General features: G+C 35.4%; 1 pseudogene; it reads left to right on the top strand.

Moving 5' to 3' along the window:
* The first annotated feature begins 226 nt into the window (after nucleotides 1-226).
* Nucleotides 227-1,885, top strand: LOC145090396 (2-methylpropanoate--CoA ligase CCL4 pseudogene; annotated as a pseudogene).
* Nucleotides 1,886-10,949: the final 9,064 nt, after the last annotated feature.

The raw sequence follows: 10,949 nt of genomic DNA on the forward strand, positions 1-10,949 counted from the left end.
CAGAAATCGTAGTAATGATATTAAATTACTTTAATTGATAATAATGAGTAATATATAGAAATATAACCAACTTTTTAAGTGTACCTAATTTTTTATTTTATAAAATAAATAAATTATTTTACATGAAACTACATGATATGAAGGGCGTGACGTTTATCATTTTATGTTATAAAGGATGAGGGGTTTGCTAGTTTCAATTTCATTCATCTATCCAAGTTTCATAAAAATGGAGGCATTAAGGAATCCTAATGGTGCAAACTCAAGCCCTCTTACTCCTCTTGGATTTCTTGAGAGGGCAGCCACCGTATTTGGTGACTCTCCCTCGCTCGTCTACAACCATCTCACCTACACATGGTCTGATACATTTCGTCGATGTCTACGCGTAGCTTCATCCATCTCCACTCTAGGGATCAGGAAAGGCGATGTAGTGTCGGTGCTTGCACCAAATATCCCTGCCACTTATGAGCTTCATTTTGCAATCACCATGACAGGCGCCATAATCAACACCATTAACACCCGTTTAGATGGCCGAACTGTCTCAATAATCCTCCATCACAGCGAGTCCAAGCTCGTCTTCGTAGACCACCAGTTAACCCGTCTTATTCAAGAAGCGGTTTCTCTACTGCGGGATGGCTGTGCTCACCCTCCACTGGTTCTAATCACCGAGGATGGTTCTCTTTCGGATGGTTTTATCAATACTTATGAAGGTATGGTTGAAACCGGTGATCCTGGATTCGAATGGATTCGGCCGGAAAGTGATTGGGATCCAATGACGTTGACTTACACATCAGGAACAACTTCGTCACCCAAAGGCGTCGTCCATAGCCACCGTGGCGTATTCATTGTAGCTGTTGACTCTCTAATTGAGTGGGGGGTACCAAAACAACCAGTTTACTTATGGACGCTTCCAATGTTCCACTCAAACGGGTGGACGTACGTCTGGGGTATGGCAGTCGTTGGTGCTACCAATGTGTGTCTCCGCAGATTTGACGCATCCATCGTATACACTGCAATACGTGACCACAATGTAACCCACATGTGTGGTGCCCCGGTTGTGCTTAACATGTTATCCAACGGCGAACCACTCGACCACACTGTCCATATAATGACCGGCGGAGCACCGCCTCCTGGGAAGGTGCTGTTAAGAATGGAGTCTCTGGGATTCGATGTCACCCATGTATATGGATTGACAGAAATGGGTGGGCCTGTGGTAGCTTGTTCATGGAAGAAACAATGGAACCAACTACCGGCGACTGAGAGAGCTCGATTTAAAGCAAGGCAGGGAGTGAGAACGATGGGGATGACAGCGGTGGATATTTTGGATCCTGTTTCAGGAGTGAGTGTACCTCGGGACGGGTTGACTCAGGGTGAGATAGTGATGAGAGGTGCGTGCGTTATGCTGGGTTACTTGAAGGATCCTGAGTCAACTGCGAAATGTATCAGAGATCGATGGTTTTACACCGGTGACATTGGCGTTATGCACCCAGATGGGTATTTGGAAATCAAAGACAGATCGAAAGACATAATCATAAGTGGTGGAGAAAATATTAGCAGCTTGGAGGTGGAGTCGGTGTTGTACATGCATCCGGCGGTGAATGAGGCGGCTGTGGTTGGACGGCCTGATGAGTTCTGGGGGGAAACGCCGTGTGCGTTCGTGAGTCTGAAGGATGATGATGAGGGGAAACCGCTGCCTACACCGATGGAGATAATTGAGTTTTGTAAAGCGAAGATGCCTGGTTACATGGTGCCAAAGTTGGTGGTTTTAAAGGATGAGCTTCCGAAGACATCTACGGGGAAGATACAGAAGTATGTACTTCGAGAATTTGCCAAAACTATGTGATTTGATGTAAAATTGTCCAAATATTATCCATAATTCAAAATGTTTTCCACTTGATGTGTTTGTTGCTGGAAGGTATGGTAAAATAACACTTTGAACGTTTTCAATATCCGAGAAATCCACGACAATGTATTTTCGTTTGTATACGGATGGATATAACTAAAAGGGTTTATATTTTTGTTTTGGTCTCAAAATGCAATAAAGATATGTGAAAACTATAATATATTTTTTTATAAGTTAGAGGAGTAATATTACAAGAATACACCATTCTCGCTACAAAGAACAGGTCAACCGACCTTATTTGCAGCGCCACACCCTTTCATCACTCTTTAATCGATCGACGATGATTCTTCGAAAAATGACCACTCCGGCTACTCCCCTTTGGTGGCGAAGAGCAGGTATGTTTGTTGGTCCTTATTTTATTCTTTGTTTTAGATTGCTCATGTTTTTTCTTCGATTTGGTGTTTTTTCCGGTCAGCCTTCATAGTTTGTTCACCACCATCGGCCCTCAGTTCATTCCGATGATTTAACAACATACATCATTGGCTTGGAAGTGTGTCAACACCGGAGGTAAGGTTCAAGGTCTCTAACTCAGTTTTTTTGTTTTTGTTTATGTTTTTTTTTATTTTGGTTGGATATCTGATTTTGTTTATGTTTATGCCCACTATGACGTCTTGTATAATTGTATGAAACTGAAATTGGGTATAGTTTGTTTGATTTTGTGTTTAGATAAATTGTATAATTGTTTGGAAATGGAATTGGATGTATAAAATATAAAGTATTTATGATTGTGTTAATTGCTTAGGTTTATTAGTGTGAGTGTATATACGATGTAACATCCTAAAAGTTCAGATAATTTTTTTCATTTTTCAATACGGTTTGCAACCATAAATTTGCTACTAGAAATCCATTACATAAAAACTATCATACAAAATCATTAGGGTATCCATATCAATGAATGCGGAAAATACTGGAGAGTGCATGCATTGGAACCAGACGCACATGAAATTACAATACAACTGTAGGCAAACGCTTAATGAGTTTTCCCAAAATAACACATCCAATACATACAAATCGGCCCAGCCCTGGGGTTCAATCCAAACCCAAAATAAGTATGGGGCCTCGCCCTATGGTATATTTCAACTAAAACAGATCACAATAGGCCCCGCCCTGGGGTATATTTCAATCCAATCACAACATATAACATACTAACATGCAATATAAATGAATATTGGCTCGGCCTTGGTGCCTTAGAACCAAAGTTATAGTGAAAAGACTTGCCTCGGTCTACTGAAATAATAGTTGCTCGGCTATCGAGCCAAAAATCTCACACTGAATAAATATACAATTTACCCTAATTAGGATTATGACACAACTTAGCCAAAGGCCCAAAATCTTAAGTCTACTTTCCTCCGATATGTCCTAAAAGCCTTCATTCCTAAATGACCCTAACATCCAAGGCCCAATAGACCCAACCATGCCACTGATGGTCTAAACTAGAACAAAATCCCTAATAACTTTGAATAGTTGTAGGCCTAATTGGGCCCAAATTGCTCAAAAGCCCACCGAAAGCCTAACACACACTAGAGGCGTACGCCCAACGTACAACCTCAATACGTTTAGCGTACAAGGTTTTGTAGTGGTACGCACAACGTACAAGATAATATGTCCAACATACAAGCGGCTTATGCACAACGGCCATTAAGTGCTTAATACGTGGAAACTCAACGTCCAAAGCCAAATATGAATTGATTAAGATGTCCTAGAGTATAAAGTTGGCAACTTTATGCCCTTGCATGCAACATGGGAACCTAACACCTCATTTAACCCATTAAGACCCCTTTTTAGACCTCAAATTTGTGAATGGAGTCTTAACAATCATCAAGCTAACATTTTTATGTATCTAGCATGCCCAATGAGCTTAGATCTAACATTTCTAACCTCTGGAGTTTCTCAAACTCACAAAAGAGGATTCATGGACCAAGAAAGGACCTAAAACCAAACCCTAACTCAAACTAGCAAAAACAATAGCAAGGTATGGGCATTTTACCTCCACAAACTCCCAAGATACTCTAGATTCAGGATCCAAAAGCTTTTCCCACGTACAAGGCTTGCTCACCACTTCATTCTCCTTGCTAGCACACCAAAAGGGGGGGAGGGGGTATTTTAGGTACTTCAACCTCAAGAATCACTCACAAAAGATTTAGGGTTTTAGAGACGTCTGAAAGCAATGGCGGCGGGTAAGGAAGGGGGTCCAAGGTCATAAATGAGCTTAAATAGGGCATAAGTCCAATCATTAGGGTTTTAGACCTTGGTCTCGTATGCCCTGTGTCAGAGCTTGTACGCCCCGCTTACGACCCTTAGCCACCCGATGCATCCACTTGTGTACGTTAAGCGTACACACATGTACTCCCAACCTACGAAGGGTCCTCAAACGCCATAAATTAAATACTTCAAGGGTTAAATGAAATACCTGAATTTTTGAATGTTACATACGATGAAGCTATAAAGTGCATAATTGATAAGTTAAAATGTTTGTATTTAATTTAATGATAAGTTCTTAATGGGTTTCTATTTTCATGATAAGTGCTTAAGTTGTTTTGTTAGTGAATGTTTAATGAATAGTTGCTATTGGTTTGTATTGTAAAATGCTTAATAGGTAAGTGCTAAATATGATTATATTTTCATGATAATATGGTTTGAAAGTAATTAATTTTGTTAATGACTTAATTGTAATCATTATAACTTTAGCTTAATTAGGTAATATGATTGTTTAAAGTAAATGTTATAATTGAAAAAAAAAAACACAAAAGTAAATAGTTATAATAGAAAAAAAAAAACAAAATAATATCTAAAGTAAAATGCTATAATTGAAAAAAAAAACAAAAATAAGATGCTATAAATACTATAAACATCAAAATGAAATGACAATAGAATTTTGTAGTAAACAATCTAATAAAAGTATGTTGTTATTAAAGAAAACCTAACTACAAAGGTTATTAATAGTAATGTACTTTTATCAGTTTGTTTATTAAAGCTTCGATTTTCATTTCTTTTTCATATTTATAATTGAAAAAAAAGTACAATGTTATTATTATAATCTAATAACTTAATTCTTATAGTACAATGTTAATATAAAAAACCAATAACAAATAACAAGTGAAAATAGAATGCTTTAATAAATAAACTAATAAAAGTTCGTTGCTATTAAAGAACACCTAACTGCAAAGGTATGATTATAATTAACAAAACTATGGAGTTAATAAGAAAATCAAATTAAATGGTATGATCATTGGATTTTAACGACATGATAAATTCCCAATAAGAACTGGTGAAGATATGAGAAATGCCTAACCCAAACCGATGAAGATATTATGCAATCTTGAATTGATATGCCCTCCAACATGTTTCGACATGATGATTCATCTAGTTTGTCATTTACTTAAAGAAGTTATTTTTAGAGGGTATGTACACATGAGATGGATGTATCCTTTTAAATGAATAAACTTAAAAACTTATGTTAGAAAGAAATCTAGGCTAGAAGGTTCAATAGGAGAGGGTCATGTCACAGACCAAGCTTTGACATATTGATCTATGTATCTTCAAGGTATGGAAACTAAATTCAAGCGTGTTGATAGAAATAAGGATTCCAGACTACCAAAAACGCAATTTTCTGTGTTCACATCACAATGTCGAGCAAGGTACACTAAGAAACTCATTAAACTTTTAAAGAGGCCAAAAAATCATGGCATTTGTTTCTACTAAACATTTATGATGAGGATGAGATGAAATGCTAGAAATCGTAAGTTTTGTGATGGGTTAATATTATAAAAACCCTAAAATTTTAACGCGTAATTGGAAAAAGCCATGATATTTTTTTTATTATTGTTGTGGCAACAACTTTCTCGCAGAATTATCACTCTAGCCCAATTAACGAGTTTCATGGTTAAGTTGGTTTTATTTTTTTGCAAAATCAGTCCTAAAAAGTTCAAATTTAGTCCCTGAGGTTTGAAAAAAATTACACCACATGGTTTTTTAACTTTATTTTTCGTTTTTTGTATACTTTATTTATTTTCAGTTTTTTTTTTATAAATATATGTGCATTTTTTATTTTCTTTTTTTATATATATTTTACTTATTTTCATTTTTTAACTTTATTTTCAACAATTTTTTTTAAACCTTTTTACCTTTTGTTTTCTATTTTTTAGTGTATATATAGAGTATATTAGAGTTTTTTTTTTTTTTAAGTTTTTTCATATTTATTTTCGTATTATATTTTATTTTTTTCATCTTTTTATATAAAGAACTAAAATAGGAAAGAAAAAATAGAAAACAAAAATTTTAATATGAAAAAACCTTAGAAAAAATATTAGAAAAACCATAAATAACAAAAACTAAAAAAATAAAAATAAAAGGTGAAAAAAATAAAATATAATACAAAAAGAAATATGAAAAAACCTAAAAAAAACTCTAATATACTCTATATATACACTAAAAAATAGAAAACAAAAGGTAAAAACTTTAAAAAAAAATTGTTGAAAAATAAAGTTAAAAAATAAAAATAAATAAAGTATATATATAAAAAGAAAATAAAAAATGTACATATATTTATAAAAACTGAAAAATAAATAAAATATATAAAAAACGAAAAATAAAGTTAAAAACCATGTGTTGTATTTTTTTTTTTTCAAACCTCAGGGACTAAATTTGAACTTTTTAGGACTAATTTTGGTAAAAGTTAACCAACTTAACCATGAAACTAGTTAAGTAGGCTAGAGTGATAATTATGCGATAAAGTTTTGGCCACAACAATAATAAAAAGAATATCAGGGCTTTTTCTAATTAGGCGTTAAAAATTTAGGGCTTTTATAATATTAACCCTTTTGTGATCTATTAGCTACATTTTTGGTATATTTGGTAATTGTTATTGCACAAGTATATATAGTATTTTTTAAAAATATCTATCGAAACAATTCCTTTAACTTATATCGATATGAACCGGTAATAAGCTAAAAAACACATTTTTTTCAACTTACCCAATCACCTTCTTGGATAGTGAAACTTAGGTATCTAAATGTATTTAATTTTAGAGTTTAATGGATTGCTATATATTAGTATTTTTTGTAACTTTTTTTTTTTTTAACAATTCATTTAAGTTGAATGCAATAATTTAAAAGAAAACTAACTTATAAATGTTAGGTTTTATTCAAAAATTGGTTTCAAAAAAATTAGAAATGACAACGGAAGATTTAAAATTGTGAATAAACTTAAAACTATTTTAACCCACCAATGATCATTTTGCAAACATGGAAAGATTACACAAGCATATGATGAAAATATTACAACTTTGAAGACTCTAACTCCTCTTGGTAGGTTGGAAGTTGATAAAGATAGTAGAATAGAACGCTACATTAGTTAGAAACACCAAAAATTATCCAATTTGATAAGATGTAAGTCTTCTTCTTGTAACAAAAATGATCTCTTAAGACCTTAAGACAATGAAACTAGTTCGCCTTAAAAGAGATTACTCCAAGTATCAAACTTTTCTCTTAGAAGTAACTGAATACCTTAAGTGAAAGAGAAAATGGTCAGAGAGGAGTAACATTTGGATTTTTCAACTAAGAAAAGAATAAGTTAGTGAAAGCCTTTATGCTTTCTTTTATGTCTTTACCCATTCTCTCATAAACGTTTTAGACATCTCATGCTTCTAAAGCCTATGCGTTGTGATTATGTACGTTGCGGTGTCTTCTAAAGTAAGGCATATATCTTATAATAATTAACTAGCACTTTTATCGTCTCTTCTAGCCTACTCATGACTTCATGTATAAAAAGAGAAGCAATTTTATAAAATTATTCTACTTGTTTTATAAGATATAAACTCATACACTTTCATATAAGACAAAAAAACTGTTTAGTCCAAAAAGATGTAATAATCACAAGGGCCTTAGCAATAGTAACTTTTTGGGCTTTAGGTTTTTGCCACAATTCTTTGGTGCATTTGACACTTTTCGCCCTTAAATTCAAAACTGTTATATTTTTGCGTTTTGATTATGTTTTTCCGTCTTTTGATTTTTGCCACAAATCTTTAGTAAGTTTGACACTTTTAGTCATTGCAGTCAAAAGTTTTACATTTTTGATGTTATTGCCACAAATCTTTAATGAATTTGACACTTTTCGTCCTTGTACTAAAAACTTTTACATTTTGACATAAAAAACAAAAAAAAACCTCCTTTTGAATTTTGTCACCATATTTTCCCAACTTTGACAACTTTAACATTATTGCCACAATATTTTTGATTTTTCTCTCGCAGTATCCATTCTTTTGGTTGTACACTTTTGACATCTAGTTTTAGGGGTTGTCGATTTTCTCCTCTATTTGTGGTGATTTACAATTTCAACACATATCTTTTAAAGTTTGCTGATTTTTCCCATATTACCCCAAAAGCGGCATAGCCGCGGGCTCTTTACTAGTTGTTATAAATAATATATTTCATCAAGCAGTTGTTAGTGTGACCCTATAGGATGTGGTCATGGATTTTTTACAAAGTCGTTTGAAACTTATTTCTTTTTTTATGAATTCATTTTTTTGAAAATTTTAATGACTTTATTTAACCTTTGTTTGCAATATTTTTATGTAATTTAGGACCATTTTAAAACATGTATTAAATAATGTAATGTCCCAAAAAGTTATATTAAAATTTTTATTTTTAAAATCGTAAACAATTCAAATGTGTTGTTCCAAAACCAAACCAGGTTGAAATATAATAATTAAACATCACAATAAAAATCACAAATAGCCGATGTGGAATAAATTCTCGGGGATGTTGTGCAGTCACGCCGGGCCCTTACCTTCCATACTGGAGGTAGCAGAAACCATAAACAAGAAACAGTAAGCATAAATCTTCGTGAGTTCCCCAAAATACCACATACCATACAACTCAATGGACCCAACACTAGGGTATATTCGAATCCAACATACAATAATAGTCCTAGCCCTAGGGGTTATTTCGACCCAACATACAATCATGGGTCTAGCCTTGGGGTTTCTTTTTACCCAAGCATATATAGTTATGTGCCTAGACCTGGATCAAGTGTATTTCAACCCAATCATACAAACATGAAAGAGTCACAAAGACAACTAGTATTATGACATGTACAATCCAGTGGGCCGAAATTGGTGCCTTTGACCCACAAGTATAGTGAGGAGACTAACCTACATCATTAATCAGCTAAACCACAGCTAAAAGTCTCGCAACCGCTGCTACAACACTCTTATCATATCTTACAAGGTCCAACCTTAATCTACACACTGAAACCAGCCATCTTGACCAAAAGTCAACCCATGCCAAAAGTTAGTGGTCAAAGTCAAAGTTAGTAGCCCACAACGCCAACTATCCAGCCTCATGTCGTGACCAACCCTTATTGACGTCGTGAGAGCTCACTCGGTCTGATTCCAATTCGTATCGACTCGACTCAACTCAACTAACTCATACATGGAAAACCCATTTGAGCTGATCTCACGACGTGAGTAGCCTTATGTCACGTCGTGAGTCCCAAAAAGCTCAGTAGAAAATGGTGTCATCCAGTCTCACGTCGTGAGACCTTATGTCTCACATCATGAGCATAGTCTGAAGCCAAAATCCAAAGATTTAATTCCTTAATCCAATAAGCCTTTTACTCTAACTATCCATAAGGTCTTATAACTCCAAAGTGCACTTAAAAGTCCAATCTTCATGGACATGCATGTGTAATACATGTCTAGATCTCATTTGGATAAAAAAAATATAGAAAAGGTCATCAACCTCTCATACAAGGATTCAAAACTTAACCATTCACTAGATCTGAACTTCATGTGTAACACCGTAAATTTCAAGACAAAATTTTAATTTTAAATAATCATTTTATTCTTAGAACACTTGTTAAAAATCTCATTCATAATCAAATTACAAAACATAGCTCCATTTTCACTTGCATAGAAAACCAGGATCCTCCAAAATATGACTCTTGCTCTGGTGTGTACAATCAAGCCGGTGCCGTACCGTGATACTGAAAGAAACCTGAAAACAACATAACACAAAACACTGTAAGCACGAAGCTTAGTGAGTTCCCCAAAATACCACACACATAACACATATAAGCCACTCGAGGCTATAACTCTATGGGTCCGTGCACCCAAACTCTGTGAACCCTCAGGTTCTAACTCTGTGAACCTTCCGGTTCTAACTCTAGGAACCCTTCGGTTCCAACTCTGCAAACATGCACAACATAAATCACATAGAAATAATGCAGTACAACACATAACATACATAGCATACAAATACTCTGTCACATAACTCTGGTTACCTACTCAAGGTAAAGTATAGTGAGAAGACTCACCTGGCAAGCAAAAAGCAGATATCTCCATACTCGGATCTCGAACTCGCCACCGCCTAACACGTAAGGCAAAACTCTCATGACTATAACTCTTGAGACTAGAATCAATCCTCTCAATGCACCCTCTTAAGGGTAAAAGACTATTTTACCCCTCTCTTGGCCCAAAGGCCACATCGCTGACCAAACCCTAAAAGTCAACGGTCAACCCTTGGTTAAAATCAAAGTCCTCAGTCAAAGTCAACCCCTGACTGACCCTACTCGCCGAGTCAACTCTATGACTCGCCGAGTTTCTATAATCAGAACTTCACTCAATCCGCGACCTAACTCGCCGAGTCACTCCGAGACTCGCCGAGTCCAACAACTCTGAGTCCACTCGCACACAACTCACCGAGTCATCCCTTGACTCACCGATTCTCGACTCAACCAGGGAATATCGGGACTCTTCGACAAGACTCGCCGAGTCCAAGAACAGACTCGCCGAGTCCAAGACTATCATCAACCTACTCGCCGAGTTGTTCATACAACTCGCCGAGTTCCAGGCCATCTTCATCCAACTCGTCGAGTACACCCATGTGAGTCGCCGAGTACCACCGGTCTGAATCCATTCAGAGGCATTCCAGGCCATGAAATTGCTCCAAAACATAGATCTAGCCTCCTACCACTCATCTATCACGTAAAGTGGCAAACTTTACGTGAATCCAAAGAGATCTAGGCCATTTGCACATTGGGCTAGGGTTTG

Source organism: Lactuca serriola, chromosome 2, assembly GCF_051521515.1.
Source record: "Lactuca serriola cultivar US96UC23 chromosome 2, Lser_US96UC23_V15, whole genome shotgun sequence".
NCBI lineage: Eukaryota > Viridiplantae > Streptophyta > Magnoliopsida > Asterales > Asteraceae > Lactuca > Lactuca serriola.